The 20118-nt window shown below is 35.4% G+C and overlaps 1 protein-coding gene across 16 annotated transcripts in view; it reads left to right on the top strand.

Moving 5' to 3' along the window:
• LOC128214151 (cAMP-specific 3',5'-cyclic phosphodiesterase 4C-like) overlaps positions 1-20118 on the top strand; it is a 406322-nt gene that overhangs the window by 365871 nt on the left and 20333 nt on the right. The window lies entirely within an intron of this gene.

The raw sequence follows: 20118 nt of genomic DNA, 5'->3' as shown, positions 1-20118 counted from the left end.
TCTTCCATGATATTTTTATTTTTCTAGAGGAAGCAAAAGTGCAATAAAACCAGTTGAATAAAACTGGTTATTTCTTGGGATTCGTCCAAGTTAACAAATACATTTCTTGATTGTTCAATATCTAACCAGTGATTTCTTTTAACCAAACAGATTACAAAAATTTGCAAATTAACCAAAAGAGCAACTTGTGGACAACTTATCAACGTTTTATGCATGTTTTGATTGCTGATGTACAAATAAGCTTGTGATTTCATTATGCCATTGGTTATAATGTTGATGCCTTGTGACCATATGTATTTTTGGTATCAGTTGAAATGTTATGACTTACTCGTTAGTAATATGACCGACAGTCAATGATTATAGAAAAAGTTATTACAGTTTTGTTTTTTTTGTTCCTAATTCCAACTGAAGTCTGACGTGAAATGACACATTTTTCAATATTTCAAAACAAAAAACAACTTTTTTTGTAAAATATTTCATTTAACTTACGTACTCGTAAATGCTTTTCAAAGGATACCAAAAATACCACAATAATATGGTGCCATCAGTCATTCAGATGTCACATAATTGTATATAAAGGTCCTGAACTTCAGCTATTTGAGAAAAAATAGTTTGCCCCCAGTAGTCAATGGTTTTTAGTAATGTTTACGTAGTATGTGCATCCGTGGGGCCGTGCGTTTGTGTGTCTGTAAACAATTGCTTGTGAACACAATACAGTCTTCAGTTTTGATTGTATCTCGATGAAACTTGTACAGTATCTAGATATCCATTAGAGCTGGGTTCCTTTGGAAAACCAGCCAGATCCACCCATGCATGCCCAGATTATGGCCCTTGATAGTATAAAAAAAATGCTATTGTGTAAACAATTGGTTGTGAACACGATACAGTCTTCAGTTTTGATTGTATCTCAATGAAACTTGTACAGTATCTAGATATCCATTAGAGCTCAGTTCCTTTCGAAAACCAGCCAGATCCGCCCATGAATGCCTAGATTATGGGCCATGAAAGTTTTAAAGAAATGCTTTCTATTTTTAGCCAGGTCTGCATGAGGGAATTCTATTTTTAGCCAAGTTTACTTGTACATGTAAATTCAAGTCTAGAGTTAAGGGAGACAATTTGCAAGTCTAGGATTTTGAGAGACAATTTGCTTTTGGCTTCTGCAGTTAATTTTGTGAATTACTCTGCCTTGTTCTTGTTGAAAGCCCAAAGGCCATTTTTTAGCTTTAATTTCTGTAGTTTGCGCATTCATCTTAACAAAATTGGTTGTGAATGTTTAAGTTATGCACCTGGTGTCATTACTGGCCACACCCAGGGTTCACAGGTTTGGTAAACATAAATCTGGAAAGGTTTGAAAATCTTTTTGTGTGTTAGTGCATCCATCATTGATTGTGAATGTTTGTTCAAATTGATCAATGTTGTCCTAGGATGCCCTTGACTTTGACCTTTTGACCAACTTTTTTTAACTTTTAAAACTACAGAAATTTTTACTATGAGTACAGTTTTGAAAGCATTTTTTTTTTGTCAGATGACTTTTACTTGGCACATATTAAAATAGTTCATGCAACTAATCTGCTTACAATACTTTCTGGGCTCAGATGTTGAACGTGCTACGTTTTCAGGTAACCCAAACACAAAACATAAACTATATGTCTGTTACCTTTTACCCATACATACATGCTCTGGATTGATATGACCACAAAAGCCATCCCAGTAGAGCATAGGCCCTTGCCTTTTACCCATACATACATGCTCTGGGTTGATATGACCACAAAAGCCATGCCAGTAGAGCATAGGCCCTTTTGGGCCTCTTGTTACTGGTAGCTGCAATTGTGATGAGACCATTTGGTTGTTTTTAAATCTTCACGTGTTGATGTATTGTCAACTTCTAGTGACAAATGTCCCAAGAGTACAAAAAGGTAAGTGGCCTCGTTTGGATGGTATAAACATTTTTTTTTTTCAAGTTTGCCCAAAACAAGGAAATAAGTCAACATTAGAATAATAAACTATGGTACATACATATGGAAATACATTATCATAGCCTGTGAAGTGAACAGTAACCTCAACAGTGACCAGTCTGGTCAGTGATTTAATGCAAACTTGCCACTGGGTCCCCTGTCCATCCATGTAAAGGCTGCAATCCCTCATACATGTCATTATACAACAACCATGTTGAGGTCAATGCCGCATGGTCAGTGCAATAAGTGTCTAGCTGTACTGCACTTTTATATATGAATATAGTTAATGCTTCTGCATAAATTAAACAGTTTCTATCTTTGCCTCTCCTTTGATCGACATTGCACAATCATATTAATTACAGCATTATTGGTGTTCAGTTTTAGGGGGAAATTTTCATTTATATTTTTAAATGTATCCAAGACTGGGAAGTTGCCTTGGTGTACATATTGACTGGAAAGTTGCCTTGGTGTATATATTCACTGGAAAATTGCCAAGATGTCCAGACTGACTGAACAGACTTGACTTGTTGTACAGACTAACTGGAAAGTTGCTTAGGTGTACAGCTGGACTGGAAAGTTGCCTAGGTGTACAGCTGGACTGGAAAATTGCCTATGTGTGCATAATGACTTGAAAGTTGCCTAGGTGTCCAGATTGAAGGGAAAGTTGCCTAGGTATCAAGTATCATTGTCTTTGCCATGAAATAACTAAGTTATGGCCATGAGATAACTAAGTCAAAATCATGAGACAATTAAGTCATATCCAGGAGATAACTAAGTTGTTGGAGTTCGACAGTAAGTCCTGTATAGCCATGGGATTCTAGGTCTTGGGAACCAGTAAATAAATCATGGCTATGAGATAAGATACATTCAGGCACACATGTGACATCACACCTATGCCATGTTAGCCTGTAATCAATTGTTTGAATTGTTTTTTAAATGATTATCAACAAAGAAATTTCACTGTTTTAAACAAGTTGTGCATCATCTGTCTGTGAAAACATTGTTTACTACATGTATATATTTTTATCATAAAATAATTTTGTAGATTAACTTGTTTGAAAGCCATTCACAAAAACCTGTTCCCTTATGGACCACACCTCTGATAGCCCAAGGACAAACCAGCTGCGGTAAATGTCACAACACTATAAGTGTAAACCATTGCAACATTTACCCCCACCGTCCAATGTCCTCAAACCAAAAACAAAACAAAAAAGTATATATTTTTTTGGTATTAGTCTAGTGAGTGCAACAGACCGGCTATTTATTTATTAACAATAACATACATGTATATTCTGTCAAGTTCATGAACATTGCAAACACGTAAAATGAACTAACTATAGTCATTATGCATGAATAACAGCTTATCTTAAGCAAACATGACACAACATGTTTAATAAACTTGATATATACATGTTATACAAACATGAATACCAGCTAGTATGTTGAACATATATGAAATATAACTTTGTACAACAAAAAGAAGAGAATGTAGTATGCCAAATTACATATATTAAAATGCAAATCATATTCTCAAATCTTTCACTCGGCATTAGCAACTACAATACTGACAAATATCTACTAAATTTATAAAGGTAACAACATTTTCTTTACTTCAAGATACATCTTCAATATAAGATTTTATATTTATAATGTGAAAATACACAATACAGGTGAAACCACTCGTCTTTTAACATAGAATTTTAGTACCCAAAAGCTGAATGGAGATAACACGCTACAAATGCACGAAATCCTCATGCTTTTCCTGTACAAAACTAGCGACATCTATCAGAGGCATACAAACAAGGGAAATAATTTTTTGTCTAATTCGTAAACTTAAACGACAAAAATTACATTGACCATTGATTAACAAAACAGATATCTGGATAAATCAACCATGCAATAGCCTCAAATACTTGTATCAGTAATGTATGACATTGGGTTTTCCCTTTAAGTGACTTATGCGACTGTTGTTCAATTATCCTTGACAGATACAATCACAACAAGGAAGTACAAATTATAGAAAAAAATGAAAGTCAAGCTCACATATATTTTTTGTACCTTTTATCACAAAAAAACACAGGCTGTAAATGTTGTCATGCACGGCTGGTGTATAAGATCTTTATTGCACTTATATAAGAGGTTTTTTTTCTTCTATCTTTAAAGTGATCTTGTTTTATTTATCATTCTTTTTTAAACGGTATTAAAGTGCATTGAGCAAACATACATCCGTCTTCCAGATATGAAAGCCTCGAATCTAAGTTTGTAGCAGCTTTGACGTAATCGCTGTGGTTTCAACAAAATTCCCTGTTTATTTTGTTGCAATCGAAAATAGTTGAATATGAACTCAGCAGAAATACACAGTCATTGTTTAAATCATCTCAGACATATTAAGAAATGAGACTGAGGATTCACCTCTGGAATTCAATTCATTGACATTCCTTCTTCAAACTTTCCTGAAAACTGTGTTAAATTGAAAAACCCTGGATCGCCAACTTGGCACTAAACACACCAGTATCATTTCAGGAAACTTTCCTTAATAATTCTTGGCAAACATATTGACACTTTGCATGGCAGAGCAATCATGATGATTGGAGTAACACACATCCATGGGTTAGATAATAGGGATAGACACTAGCGATATTTTCATATTTATTTTTGAATGGACAGATTCTGACTATAACAGTTTTGCAAATGAATGTGAGAGCCTTTCTATTTGGTCTTGGTCTTTGCAATGAACTTGTGATCTTTGTTTTGCTATGGAAGGAGATTTATAGGTGTAGTGGTCTCCCTTGAAATACTTGGCAAATGACAGAAATTAAAACCTTCCTTGATTTTGTTGTTGTTTTCTTGACAAAATTTAGAGACAATCAGTGAATTTGTCCAAAAAGCGGTTGTGAGGGAAATGAAATGAATACTATCCAAAATCATTTGTTCATACAAGTGTCTATCACAAATAAAACTGGTGAAGCCTCTACCTCTTCTACTTCTGTTCTCAGTTGGGTCTGCTTGCTGATGTTCATGCTCAGTGAATAGTGTTCTCTTTTAGGTCTGCTTGCTGATGTTCATGATCAGTGAAAAGTGTTCTCAGTTGCGTCTGATTGCTGATGTTCATGATCAGTGAATAGTGTTCTGTTTTAGGTCTGCTTGCTGATGTTCATGATCAGTGAAAAGAGTTTTCAGTTGCGTCTGATTGCTGATGTTCATGATCAGTGAATAGTGTTCTGTTTTAGGTATCCCTGCTGATGTTCATGATCAGTGAATAGTGTTCTCTTTTAGGTATGCTTGCTGAGATTCATGATCAGTGAAAAGTGTTCTCAGTTGCGTCTGATTGCTGATGTTCATGACCAGTGAATACAGCTCTCAGTTGGGTCTGCTTGCTGAGGTTCATGATCAGTAAATAGATTTTTCATGTGTGTCTACTTGCTGATGTTCATGATCAGTAAATGGTGTTCTCAGTTGCATCTGCTTGCTGAGGTTCATGATCAGTGAATAGTGTACTCAGTTGGGTCTGCTTGCTAATGTTCATGATCTTTCTTAAGTTGAAATAAATTAACTCCACAGAGAAGAGGAAACTTTTGCAAGAGATGTACTTGACATGAAATGAGTTGTCTGGTCACATAACCACTACACTATCTGCATTGGATGAAGATGTTTTGACAGCATTTCAAGACAAGATTGCCATTTTGTGGTGGAATGCCATAATGTGGAGGAAATATTCCAACAAGTGTTTTCTGCTATTTCTCCTCACACCAGAGTTCCAGTGCATGGAATCTGCAGTGCAGCTCTGCAGCTTTGAATGACACATTTTTTTTCCATTTACACTCTCAGCTAGGCTAATATTTTCACCTGGTTTTATGAAATCTTAAATCCATACAGTTTTCTTCTTCAACAGAAGTTCTTGTATTTTAAGTCTTATTGTATTCAGATACATAAAACAAAGCATATACTTTTATTCAAAATTAGTTTATTAAATCAAAGAGCATGAATGCTGAATCTTTTTTTTAAAAGAATATAATTAATCCCAATGTCTTAAATGCTTATTTGCAGCTTTGCGCTGCATTTCTAACAATGTTTTGACCCTATGGTCTGCACAATTGGCATGCTTTTTATGCAATTGTCTACATCTTAATCTGGCTGGAGGACTTTGGCAATGCAGATGAAATTATTAAAAAAGGTTATGTGTCAGTGAAGTACTGATAATGTCAAATAGCAGAATTAATATTTTGTCTTGACATTTTCTTGAAAAGGCCACAGTGCACACTGTATTTACTTGGTCCTCAGCTGGCAAGCTTGTGTCTTGAAACTGTTTGCTGTTGTTTTTGTCATGGTCGGAATCTAGAAACTGCAGACCTTAAAAAATTGGCTTTGGAAAAATGTACCATGCCTGATTTTAATTTGTTACATGTATGTGTGCCTTCTGTGCATAGTGTATCCAGTAAAGTGCTTTAATCATAATATGTGAGGTCACTATTTCACAGTTGTGCATGTTCTGCCTCATCCAAAAGTAATGTTGAAAGGTCATGAAACTAAAAAATCACACATGGCAGAGAAAACATGGCCTCAGGGATGTCCCTTGGACTGGTTGGGGATGTATGAATGACACACACTGTTTGTTTATGACAATTTGTACAGTTTTATTGACTGTTTAAGCCATTTCAGACCTTAATTGTAAAAAAAAATGAAAATAAAATCTGACAAATCTTTAGCCATGTTCTGTAACTGAAATCCATCCTGCAAGGTAAAAATCTGACTTTTCCAGGTGTATGTATGACCTCTTAAGGTTGAAATAGTAAAACAACTGACGTATGCTCTCACTTCATTAAATGTAAATATCTCATTTTAATTGAAATTGATATCTTAAACAAATATAGATAAAATGTTGACATTTCTGACACGTGTCCGACAAGTGCATGACAATAGTCCTTGCTCCCGTAGTATGGCTAGTTTAATGATTCCATTTAAGTTTATTTCTCCATTTTGTTTCCTGAGTGAAATTATGTAATTGTTTGTGAATCATTACAAAGCTTTTAAGTACGTCAATTTAACCTTTTCAGACTTTTTATATACGCACGCATTGTTCAGGTTTGGCACAATTTGACAGCCACGTTTCGTTGCGCAATGTGCACACTCACGGTTTACTTGCTTTATTTTTAGTAAAATGGAAAATTCTTAGACAATTATTTCTATTCTATGTACTTGCTGTGTTTAAGCTGCAACAATCAGCTAGATTGTATAGGATTTACTTGAAAACAAAAGCTTTAAAAGTCAGAAATGAACAAATTCTTGGTATGTTCAACAACTATTAAAGCCTTTTTCTATCTAATGATCACAGTCATGAAACTAATAAATAAATAAATACTTTTTGGGGTTGTAATGGTGTTCATGTACTTCACATTATGCAGAAACATCTCTTTTTATGTCTGTTGACTGTTAAGAAAATAGTGTCTCAAGTTCATGAATTTTCAAGGAATACTGAATGAAATCATATGTCTCATGATGGACAACTTGTTGTTCTTTATTTGGTCATGATCTGTATATGAACACCTGAAGGACAGTTCATGCCAAAATTTCTGTGAACTTCAATCAAGAACTAAGGACGACCAGTTCTGTCATTAAACTGTAAGACTGTGGCCTAATATGGTTACAATGTCAAGAACAGGTTGCAAGGTATAATGTGATGTTTACTGAAGTTCTAGTCATGCATTTGTTGCATTTATGGTTGATTCTTGAATTCCCTTGTTATTCATTAAAAACATCCAGTGACATTTACATTTTACATCATAATTGCTTAGAGCAGTCTCAATGTTCCAGGAAAACGTGACTTCTGTTAATGTAAACTCCTGGAAAAACATTCGACCAACAAGCTCCATTTTGAGGACTGAAGGTTACAAATTCAAATAGATCATTCTTCATTGTAGAATGGGACGTGTCCCACAGTTGTAAAATTGGAAGAAAAATGGAGAAAAAAAAGGATATGGTTACCTACGAGGTCAAATAGGAAACATTTCAAGGTTAAGCCCCAGTCACACCAACATTGCGAATGCAAATTGAGACCTCTTCCCAACGAAAATAAAAGAAATTCTCAGAGACTTTAAAGTTCGCTGATAAGGTTTCAGTGTGTTTGCAGAGTGCAATCCATGGTAACCAGTGTTTTGAATATGTTCAAAAGACAAGCTGCATCTGATTTCCCTCTCAGAGGTTTCATTGGTCTCCAACATCTCAGATTGGTTTCCACAGTGATCAGTTTCGTCAAGACAAGACTCTTTTGCAACCTTGTTGTGACCTTTCTGTGATTGATGAGTGATAAGGCGTAAACTGAATGGCGCTTCATTGGCGACTGGTTCCTAATCAGTTTCGGTCCATTTAATGTGCATGATCATTTGCTGATGAGTTTGAAGTGTAACACTGCCTTGAATAGACCTGAAATAGCCCATACATCATCATTTTGCCACAAATATTTACACAGTTCACTTCAACTATATTTTATCATATCAATTATTTTTACAAAATGTGATTTTTCAAGGCAAGAATTCAACAAAAGAACGATTTGTACACCATCATGGCAGCAGCTGCAGCATTTTCTTATTAAAGCATGTGCAGCAAATGGATTGTTCTGCTGTTAATTAACATCTTCATTACTCACAAATGTGTTTTTTTTATTCTTTAAGTCATTTTTTTTATTTGCATTTTTTATGTTTTAAATTTTTGATAGATGGTCAACTTGTCACTAAACCAGTATCAATTCATTCGTAACTAGTCACCAATCAGTCTCAACCACTTTCAGGCCTTAAATGCCGTATCTGCAGTGAACAGTTGCCAATATAATTTGCCCAAATTCAGCCACTAAAAAGTTGCTTAAACCTATCGCTGAATGTTAAGGGATTAAACCCTAATTAAACGCATTGGCTGAAATGGTTGCATCAGTCTCCGCAATGAATGTAAAGCAATTAATTTCAGGAAAATGTCGTCCTTTCCTGCAAAATGGTGGACGTGATTTTCAGCATATCTTTCAACATCTTCTAGTATCATGATAGATAAATATCAGAATATAAGAGATAAATATCAGAATATTAGCTACTTAATTATGAGCTTATCTGTGGGTTTGTAGGTACAAATAACTTCCTATCTGTTTTTGAAAAACCAGGAAATTGTGCTTCTGATTATTTCTGCAAAGTATCATAATTTAGTGGCAATTTCAAGAATTCCTAAATTCCTTTGACATGATTAAAACCCGCAATTATAGATGATATCATTTAAGAAATTAAGAACTTTCATGACAGAAACTTCTTTTAATCATGCATATAATAATTGGTGAAAATGATTTAATCATGGTTTATCTGAATTACTGGAAACTATTACAACCCATGTATGGATATTGTCCAGGGAAAGACCTCATTAGACACTCGTCAAGGTAAATTGTTTATAAATCAGGTCAGCGCTGTCCTCCTGTACTTTCTAAACTGATTCCGGTTATAGAGGTAGACAGAATTGAAGTGAAATCCGAGACAAATCCCCAAAAGATGGAATATCCGAACAGATTGACGTCATGCAAAAAATCCCTGAGGAAAGCCTTAAGCCCTAATGCTTTCCTATCCATTAGTTTCCAATGACTATTGCTTGGAGAATGTGAGAAGTTGACTTATATCGGTCATATTTAAGACATATTTATTGAGAAAAGACATTCATAATACATAAAGGGGTTTGTAATTCTAAGTTAATGTCACGATGATCGTTACATTTAATAAATTCCAATATTTTGCAGCAGAAATGATCATTTGACAAGTATTTGTGGTGTAATTTTTCTACCTTCTGTACTCTATGCATAGGAGTGGTTTGATCACAATGGGCAACACAAAGACATTTCTTCCTGTTTATGACCTTGTCTTTCAGTTGCTTTCTGTCATGATTAGATTTCTGGTTGAATGTCACTGGTGGTGTATTTATGTAATGGTGAAGGGCAGCGAGGAGGTTAATGTAATGGTCAAAGGGGCAGATGGTGTTATAGTGCATGGCAGGTGGTGTAATTGTTAAGAGCAGGTGGCATAATACAGTGGTGAAAGGTGCAGGTGGTGTTATTGTGAAAGGCAGGTGGCATAATGCAATGGTGAAAGGTGCAGGTGGCATAATGCAATGGTGAAAGGGGCAAGTGGTGTAATGCAATGGTGAAGGGCAGGTGGCATAATGCAATGGTGAAAGAGGCAGGTGGTGTTATGGTGAAGGGCAGGTGGCGTAAAGCAATGGTGAAAGGGGCAGGTTGTGTTATGGTGAAGGGCAGTTGGGGTTATGCAATGGATAAAGGGGCAGGTGTTGTAATGGTGAAGGGCAGTTGAGGTAATGCAATGTTGAAAGCTGCAGGTGGTGTAATGGTGATTGGGGCAGGTGGCGTAATGCAATGGTGAAAGGGGCAGATGGTGTAATGGTGAAGGGCAGGAGGCATAATGCAATGGTGAAAGAGGCAGGTGGTGTTATGGTCAAGGGCAGGTGGCGTAATGCAATGGTGAAGTGGCAGGTGGTGTAATGGTGAAGGGCAGTTGGGGTAATGCAATTGTGAAAGGGGCAAGTGGTGTAATGGTGAAGGGCAGGTAGGGTAATGCAATGGTGAAAGATGCAGGTGGTGTTATGGTGAAGGGCAAGTGGCATAATGCAATGGTGAACAGGGCAGATGGTGTTATCATGAAGGGCAGGTGGTGTAATGCAATGATGAGCAAAGGTGGTGTAATGAAAAGGCTAAAAATAGCTGATAAGATGTTAAGAACCACCTAGTATTTAAGAGTCACCTATAGGCTGTCTCTCTTTCAAACAAGTTTTCCAGTAAACCCTATATGCTTGGAATCATTGGCAGAATTGCCACCAAGTACTCCAGTGAAATCCATAGGTTTTCTCTCTTTGAATAATTGACAAATAAGCCATCAAGAGTTCCAAAACAACCTATAGGATATCTCTCTATGAAGCATTGACAAAATAGCCATGACATAGTCCAGTAGAATCTACATAGGCTGTCCTTCTTTGAATCATTGACAAAATAGCCATGACATAGTCCAGTAGAATCTACATAGGCTGTCCTTCTTTGAATCATTGACAAATAGCCATGACATAGTCCAGTAGAATCTACATAGGCTGTCCTTCTTTGAATCATTGACAAATAGCCATGACATAGTCCAGTAGAATCTATATAGGGTGTCTCTCTTTGAATCATTGACAAAATAGCCATGACATTGTCCAGTAGAATCTATATAGGCTGTCCTTCTTTGAATCATTGACAAATAGCCATGACATAGTCCAGTAGAATCTATATAGGCTGTCCCTCATTGAAGCATTGACAAAATAGCCATGACATAGTCCAGTAGAATCTACATAGGCTGTCCTTCTTTGAATCATTGACAAAATTGCCATGACATAGTCCAGTAGAATCTATATAGGCTGTCCCTCATTGAAGCATTGACAAAATAGCCATGACATAGTCCAGTAGAATCTATATAGGCTGTCCTTCTTTGAATCATTGACAAATAGCCATGACATAGTCCAGTAGAATCTATATAGGCTGTCTCTCTTTGAATCATTGACAAAATAGCCATGACATTGTCCAGTAGAATCTATATAGGCTGTCCTTCTTTGAATCATTGACAAATAGCCATGACATAGTCCAGTAGAATCTATAGGGTGTCCCTCTTCAAATCATTGACAAAATAGCCATGACGTAGTCTTGTAGAATCTATAGGCTGTCCCTCATTGAATCATTGACAAAATAGTCATGACGTAGTCCAGTAGAATCTATATAGGCTGTCCCTCTTTGAATTATTGACAAAATAGCCATGACATAGTCCAGTAGAATCTGTATAGGCTGTCCCTCTTTGAATCATTGACAGATTAGCCATGACGTAGTCCAGTAGAATCTATAGGCTGTCCCTCTTTGAATCATTGACAGAATAGCCATGACATAGTCCAGTAGAATCTATAGGCTGTCCCTCTTTGAATCATTGACAGAATAGCCATGACGTAGTCTAGTAGAATCTATAGGCTGTCCCTCTTTGAATCATTGACAGAATAGCCATGACGTAGTCCTGTAGAATCTATAGGCTGTCCCTCTTTGAATCATTGACAGAATAGCCATGACGTAGTCCAGTAGAATCTATATAGGCTGTCCCTCTTTGAAAAATAGACAAAATAGCCAACAAGTATAATAATTCCTGTAAAACCTATTGGCTTTCTCTCTTTCAATCATTGCCAAAATGTGTTTGATGTTAGTTACTTGGATGAAATCTTTTAGGTTTGCACCCATTTCACACACACACCCAACCACACCTCCCCGCCATTCTGTCATGTTTCCCCTTGTGATCCCAAATACCTCTGATTAAAACCAAGCGCCAGAACTTAATTGGTATGAGATAAATTTGTTCCAGGTCCTTTCCTAGGTAGAATCTAAACTAAATTCACTCATTGGTAAATGTAATATTCATGAAAGGGTTTGTAGTTGTTACATAAAAGTTATAAAACTTAATATATTAACATATTTACATATTTAGTTCACCTAGGCAATACAATTGTTTATGGATGCCTGCATGTTCAAATGTGACTGATTACATCCCCATATTATCCATAATTATTTAGATATAATTTTGTATCAATTTCATTTCTTAATTTTATGTTAGTATCAATTTCATTTTCTCAATTTTATGTCAGGTCTTAATTGACACACCATGTTAATTCTGGTGATCAGTTGTGGTTTATGAAATGTTCCAAGTAGTTTCAGTGCTTAAAATTATATTTTGTCTATGGCAGAATTTATCAAATTGCCAACATTTATTTTGGTAAATCAGAAGACGGTCCTTTGTTATTTTTAATCAGGTATGTCGGCTAATTAAGAGAGAGGCTGGGATAGAAGACAAAGTATATATAATTTCAAACATTAAGCCAGTTAATGATTTTTTTAATGAAAGTGGTCACCCAACTATGATTTTGTACATAGTAAATTAACAAGCACTTTAAAGTAAACTTGGCCATAAATTGCTTCCAAAAGATAGAAGACCACTACTTTAGATGGGCATTTTTTTTTTAATTCAATTCTGGGTCAAATAAGTGTGTGAGTCTAATACACAGTATAATACCATACTTAATTAACATCCCATGATATGATTTAAGTCCCTTATCGTGCATGTGAGCTGTGGTATAATATATACATATTCATATGTTAAAGGAGTACAGAATATTAAATTTTCATTTAATAATTTTGCTTCTTAAACAAGTTACCAATAAAAAAATACATAGCATTTCTGCTAGAATGAAAACATAAATTTTCTGTACTTGAAAACCTGTCTTTTCGTGGACGGTTAAATGGTTAAATGCTCTTTTATCGTGAACAATACAAGCACACCCTTTACAAAGGGTCAAGCACTGAAGTACAAACAGAATTATTGTGAGACATAATTGTTGCTTTTCATTACCTGTTCATTAGTTTGATAATGCTTAAAGCAGGATCTCCGAGAACAACATTGTGGTAAAGTTGAGTGGCGTATATCCTGGAACCACGAAATGCATTAACAGTTGGCTTAAAGTATGTTGTTTGCGTACAAAGATTTTACCTACATATTACCTCATTTTTGCTGGTAAATCAAGCATCAAGTACAATATATGTATTGTTTTCATTCACTGTAGGAAAACATATGTATGGACCGTGGTAACAATGTCCAACAGTGGTTGAAAAGCGGTCAATGCTCTCATTGTCCAACACAACTTCCAACATTTTTTTCTACCTTTTTTGTAAATGGGTAATCTGTTCGCCTGTATTGTCTTTAGAAAACCTGATATTATGATCCACCATCAAGATAATTGACAATAATATTGTCAATATTATAAGGACATTGACAATACAACATTGAACTGAGTCGGACATATTGAACAGTTGATCAATATATTGATAAAATCAGAGAGCACATATGCAAAAGTAGTTGTCAATATAGTTAGCATCGTACTACACAAGGGTTGAGGCAGATACAAATAAATAAAAATATTTAACAAAAAAAATGCCCAGTTTGTGCCCTTTAAAAATAATTTTAATGCATCAATTTTATTGATGTAGATGGGCGGATTGAGATTATACCAGTAAAGGTCACTGTTGTGTCTGATATAGAATCCCTGGATTATACCAGTAAAGGTCACTGTTGTGTCTGAGCAATGAAACAGTGATATTCATTCTAATGTAACAGCATGATTGTGCTGGCTCAGTTTCCTTATTTTGTATGTTTTTTTGCTGTGAGTAATTGCAAATCAAGATTGTCAACTGGAAGTTTCCATGGTAACAGTTCTTTAAGTCACGCAATTAATCTTTCCTGTAAAACCCTTTTTGCTTCTCAGATTTGTATTTCATTATTATAACAGTAATGATAATTTTCATGTTCTTTTATATGTAATTAAAATAGTTTTATAAATTTGTGGTAACATGTCATATTTTTAATTATTACCTGGAATAAATTTTCACTTATCATAATTTCATTTATTTTATCCTCTATGTTTTTTTGTTAAAATGGCAATTCAAGGTTGACGCCAGTAACTTTGTGCAGTGTCAGCTACTCACCATTAAATGGACTGCAGTTAAAAATTGAGTAACATAACTTTGATTTTTAGCTCACTAGAGCACAAAGTGCTCAAGGTGAGCTTTTGTGATCAGCCTTTGTCCGGCATCTGTCCGTCAGTTCGTCCGTCAACAGTTGATTAAAAATCATCTCCTCTGAATTTACCTTGCCAAATTCAATGAAACTTAATAGGAAGCTTCCTTGGGTGACCCTCTACAAAAATACAACAAGGGGTCACGATTGATCAGCAACAACAACAACAAAATGGCCAACTTCCTGTTTTGCTTTAAAAAAACATCTCCTTTAAAACTACCAGTCCAAATTCAATGAAACTTTACAGGAAGCTTCCTTAGGTAACCTTCTACAAAAATACAACAAGGGGTCACAATTGATCAACAACAACAACAATCTGGCCAACTTCCTGTTTTGCTTTTAAAAACATCTCCTCTGAAACAACCAGGCCAAATTCACTGACACTTTACAGGAAACTGCATTATATGACCCTCTACAAAAATACAACAAGGCATTGAGATTGATCAACAACAACAACAACAAAATGGCCAACTAAATGTTTTGCCATACATGTGATAACGTCCCGGACGTCCGGGATTGTCCCGGAAATCGTATCTCTGTCACGGAGTCACGGAGGGTGCATGTTTGTCCCGGAAAGTCATAAAAAAAAAACGAAAAAAAAATAAATCTCGGAATCGATTATCTTAATTTTACCAATGTAAGTCAGCTATTTTGCCTGTCCGGGACACTGGTCGTAAAACACAGGACATGTTGACACTAATCCGTTAATTGGTACGTGTGTCGTCGAGGTCATCGTCAATCACCCGATAATTGATCTATCGGCCTATTGTTGTGCTTAACGAGTGGGGGAGGGTTCTTGTATACAAATTCATTGTTTTCATATGGATTTGTTTGGTCTTATAAATGATAGCTTTTAATTGATGAATTTTCACACATTTTACCAACAAACGAGCATGAAGGTAAGTTCAAAGAAAGTGACAAAATGAGTAAAAAAAACAAAATTAAAACACGGAAAACATCCCATAATCCTTTCAAATTTCAAAGTCGATACGTCGTTATACTTTTAACAACTTATGCGTCCATAAGGAATTTTAGTGTTTTGACCTTTTTTCCGAACTATCGTGTGTATTTTTACGCCGAAATAAAACTGACGATATGGGGTTTACAGGTGATTATATAGAGTGCTTTAATCACGTGACCATGGTAAGTCACGTGATCGCTTTATACAGCCGATTGTTGACACGTCTCTATCAAAATTATATGCATCTCCAAACGGAAAAAAGCTCATCGACTGGAAAATCTTCTTTATCGTCTGAAAAATATTGTGTGTCATAAATTGCAAACGTTTTAAATGTGATGAAAAAATAAATATTTTGTAACGCATGTTCTCAAAAGCGCGGGAAAACAGGTGCCCGTATAGTTGTTTATTTCCTGTTTTGATGAAACCGAAAGTAGACTGCATATCCTCCTGGTTAGCACTTCATTTAAAGCCTGGGAAAATATCTGGTGGTTTTATTTTTTCAAGAAAATGCAGAAAAAAAAACAACCATGTCAAGTAAAAAATACGTCTTGGCAGTCAAAATAGGTACATTTTCCCGACGTTAAAAACGACTAAAATAGCCCCAGATATGCTATAGAATGCACCACAGACGTTCCCCATTTAAAAAAATTTCCGGGGGGGCATGCCCCCGGACCCCCCTAGTGTGCGTTGACATTACGATGGGTGTCCCGGAATCGACCCAAGAAATTATCACATGTATGGTTTTGCTTTAAAAAAAAATCTCTGAAACTACCAGGCCAAATTCAATGAAAATTTACAGGTAGCTTCATAACATGACCCTTTACACATTTAAAACAAGGCATCGTCATCAGTAAAGATATGTGTTTAAATTGCAACATTTTGATTAATGCTTTATCACAAAGTTGTGGCCCTTTCCTTAGGTGAGCGTTTCAGGGCCATCATGGCCCTCTTGTTTATGTTTATTCAAATCGACATTACGCTGAACCTGACCTGGATGCAAATTATTATAATTGTTAAAACATGTACACTTGGATTGCTATCTAAATTTTATGACAGTCGTTAAATCCAAATAAAGCACCATATCAATTATCGTACCTCTGCATTTCATATACCTTTAATGACAATGTTCCCCTCACAACTTATTTTCCATAAGTACTTGGCAAGGTCACTTTCAACTTGTTTGTTCTTTGATGAAAAAAGTGAGGGTATGGGCATAGCCGTGGTGCTGTTGTCATCGGTGTTGTCGTTATGCACAAACTTAAACCTTGGCCATAACTGAAGAAAACATTGCCACCATTCAAATGAGACTAACAGCAGGGCGCCGTTAGTTCATATGCACATCTTTATTGTAGATTCAAGTTACCTGACTGTCATATTTCTGTTATTTTTTTACATATTTGAATGAATTCAACTTGAGCCAGTATTAAAAATGAACACCAAATTGAGGAAATAAAGAAAAATCAGTGTGTTGCCATTTGTGATGTTTATACAGATAAAAAAAATAGGTACAACTAAAATCCTTCATTAAGATGGCTCCAAGGGCAGTAACTCTGTCTTAAATCATTGTTGAGTTAGGCCCCTTTTTAAAGGAGAATAACAGGCAAACGTTGGTGTTTGCTCTGCCGCGTTCTTGTTTCGTTAACATAACCCGTGGGTGGTCATTCTTTAGCAATTTCATGACTGTGATATCAGGTCTGAACCACTGTTTTGCGAGTCTGTTGGCACTCATAAAAGGCAAACAATTGAATGGTGTTTTTTCCTCTTTATAATTATTGGTAACATGAAGAGCTGTATGACCATAACCTTTAAAATTCCCGTATAAGTGAGTGGGCGCAAGTAGAAGCAGAAATCAGGTATTCAAATAAATATTTTCTTAAATGTTTAAGGTGGCACTCCACCACAAGGTTATAATTTTAATTCACATCCCACAATAATGTTTTTTTTGTTGTTATTTCTTCTCATTCTAAAAAATTACTTATAAGGTTTATATAAGCACCTGAACGCATTGTTGGAATAAATGGTTTATGGTATAAATTCCATCAATTATTCAGTCTTGGAAGATATTTTTGCGAAACATTTTAGGCAAACACAGGGAAAGCTATATTTTTAAACAACTGAACTTATTCAGCCTCAAGAAAACAATGGCTAAAATTTGAACTTAATATGTAGGAATTTCATCACAAAAATAATGATGTCAATTTTGTAGAGCATGTGATTTGTGTAAAAGTATAAACCCTGCAAGAGTTTATTGCATTACTGAGTGGCATGTGGATGACATTTTATATACAGAAAGTGTTTAAACAGTTTTATGTTATATGACCTCCAGAAAGTTACTTATGACCTTGACCTTGGTGTAAAAGAAATACATAGTTTTATTTGTGCCATGTGCTTGGAAATTTTATTATCATACACATTGAATAGTTTGTTAATGGGATGACATTTTATTGCCAGAAAAATTCCTTATAGCAACACTCTGCACATGTTTTTGCCAGTGTATTTGTCTATTGAATGATAAAAGAGAAATAAGCTGACTTATTTTTCATTAGTTTTGCGTCATCAATACTGACACAATAGTCCAGCACGTTCCCTCCTTTGTCTGCATAATAGGCCTGTCTTTGAGAGAACATAATTTATAAGCTATTATTGCAATAATTATTTGAAAGTGCTGTTTTTACTTCTTTTTAACCAAAAAAAAATGCTCTGGCATTATGCTGAAAAAAATCCAAGAAAATTAACATGAACTTCAATTAGAACTGCCCTGAAACACTGTCACTGTTACTTGATAACTGTAAATGGAAGCTTTTTATGCAGTCATGGCAACAAATCAATCTTTATAATAAAAACAAAGAGAAGATCTGTCAAAATGGCCATATGAAGACATGTGAAAGAATTTGAGCTCCAATTAAGGATGATTGATGTTGACAATGAGACCCGGGCTGCAAGCAGATGGGGCTTAAATATACGTTCTGATGTATCATCATTCATGATAGGCTGTTGTCAGTTGAAATTTCATATTAATATTCTGTAATTATGTTTAAAGCTCATTTTTCTCAGTTTGTAATTAATTTTGTCTGAGAATGAAAACTACTGAACAGTTTGAGTTATACTGAAAGATTTGGTGGGGTTAAAATTTCTGTGACTCTTGTAGACTGTTTCCTGCACACAGTGGTCAGAAATTGGCTCAGGAGGAGCAATATTTCATGAACATCTAGAGAGCTGATTTTTCTACATTCTGCGCCCTTGCGTAGGAGTGAAACGTTAAACTGTGACCCAGAAATTGTGAACCAAGCACTGCACTGTTATTGACTGATTTGGACATCGACTACAGAAACATTGTCAGCGTAATGTTCACGTCTCGCGAGATTTACTTTACATTATGTTTTCAACAATGTTTTCTGGCCTTACAATGTCTCGTAACAATGTTGCAAGCTCTTATTACAAGATAGAGGGTTGAGAACAAAGGGGATTTATTGCAGGAAAACAAGAATAAGATTTAAAAACTGCTGCATTGTATGTGTGAATCATCCCTGAACATGGTACCTGTACAACAACTGCAGCAGGACCATTGTGTTGATGTTGTCATCTAGAGGTGCACGTGGCTACGACCCTTATCTCTTTCAACAACCTTCCACAAAACTTTAAAAGTTCTTGTAGCTCAATTTATGATAATACGCTGATACGAATGGCAATGTCTGTTTTCAACAAAATAATGGAGCAGTCATGGCCCTTGATAGTGATTGCATGATGTTTATTTCTAAATAATGTAACTTTACCGTTTGGATTTGATTATTGATAATGAGATTTGATGGAGGTCAGCACCTAAGTCTTTTGTCAAAGAGGCATGAGATATGTCTGATAATTCAACACCAGTTCTGGGTCAGAGAGGCATAAAATATGTTTGATAATCCAACAGCAGTTCTTGGTCAGAGAGCAGTGAGATATGTCCGTTAACCAACACTGGTTATGGGCCAGGGTGTTGTGAGATTTGTTGGATTGATTAACTAGATAAATTGAACATCAGATAAAATTATTTTACTTTTAAAATACCGGTGTATACCTTTATTTTTGCAACATCTTGAAACAAGTTTATCTAAGATGAATTAAGTTAGTTATACGATGACAATATTACATACTTATATATGTCAGAAAAATTAGTGTGGCTAAGGTTTAGCAGTCAACTTACAATTATTATAATTCAAGTTTAAAAGGACCCATGTCAATTTGGAGATAATAGAAGAAATGTATGTTGGCGCTTATATAAAAATAGACATAAGATTAATTAACTTTAGTTTTTATCTTATTTCATCAAAATATATGGTAGGGCGCTCCCATCTGAATAAAAAAAAGTTTGCCTTAGTTAACAAATTGTCAGTAATACAGCTGTAATTGTGTTAAACTTAAATTCTTAATTTAATTTTAATTGTTTGTTAAAAATCAACAGAGATTAATTGTATTCGGAAGCTTGGTATGACATATATTGCCAACACCTATCAAAGTGGAGGCACGCTGACAACAGAAGAAGGCAGAGAATGCACACAAT

This window comes from Mya arenaria, chromosome 13 (assembly GCF_026914265.1).
Source record: "Mya arenaria isolate MELC-2E11 chromosome 13, ASM2691426v1".
Classification (NCBI taxonomy): Eukaryota; Metazoa; Mollusca; class Bivalvia; order Myida; family Myidae; genus Mya; species Mya arenaria.
Note: the sequence above shows the minus strand (reverse complement) of the source record. Positions and strands in the feature narration are given on the sequence as shown.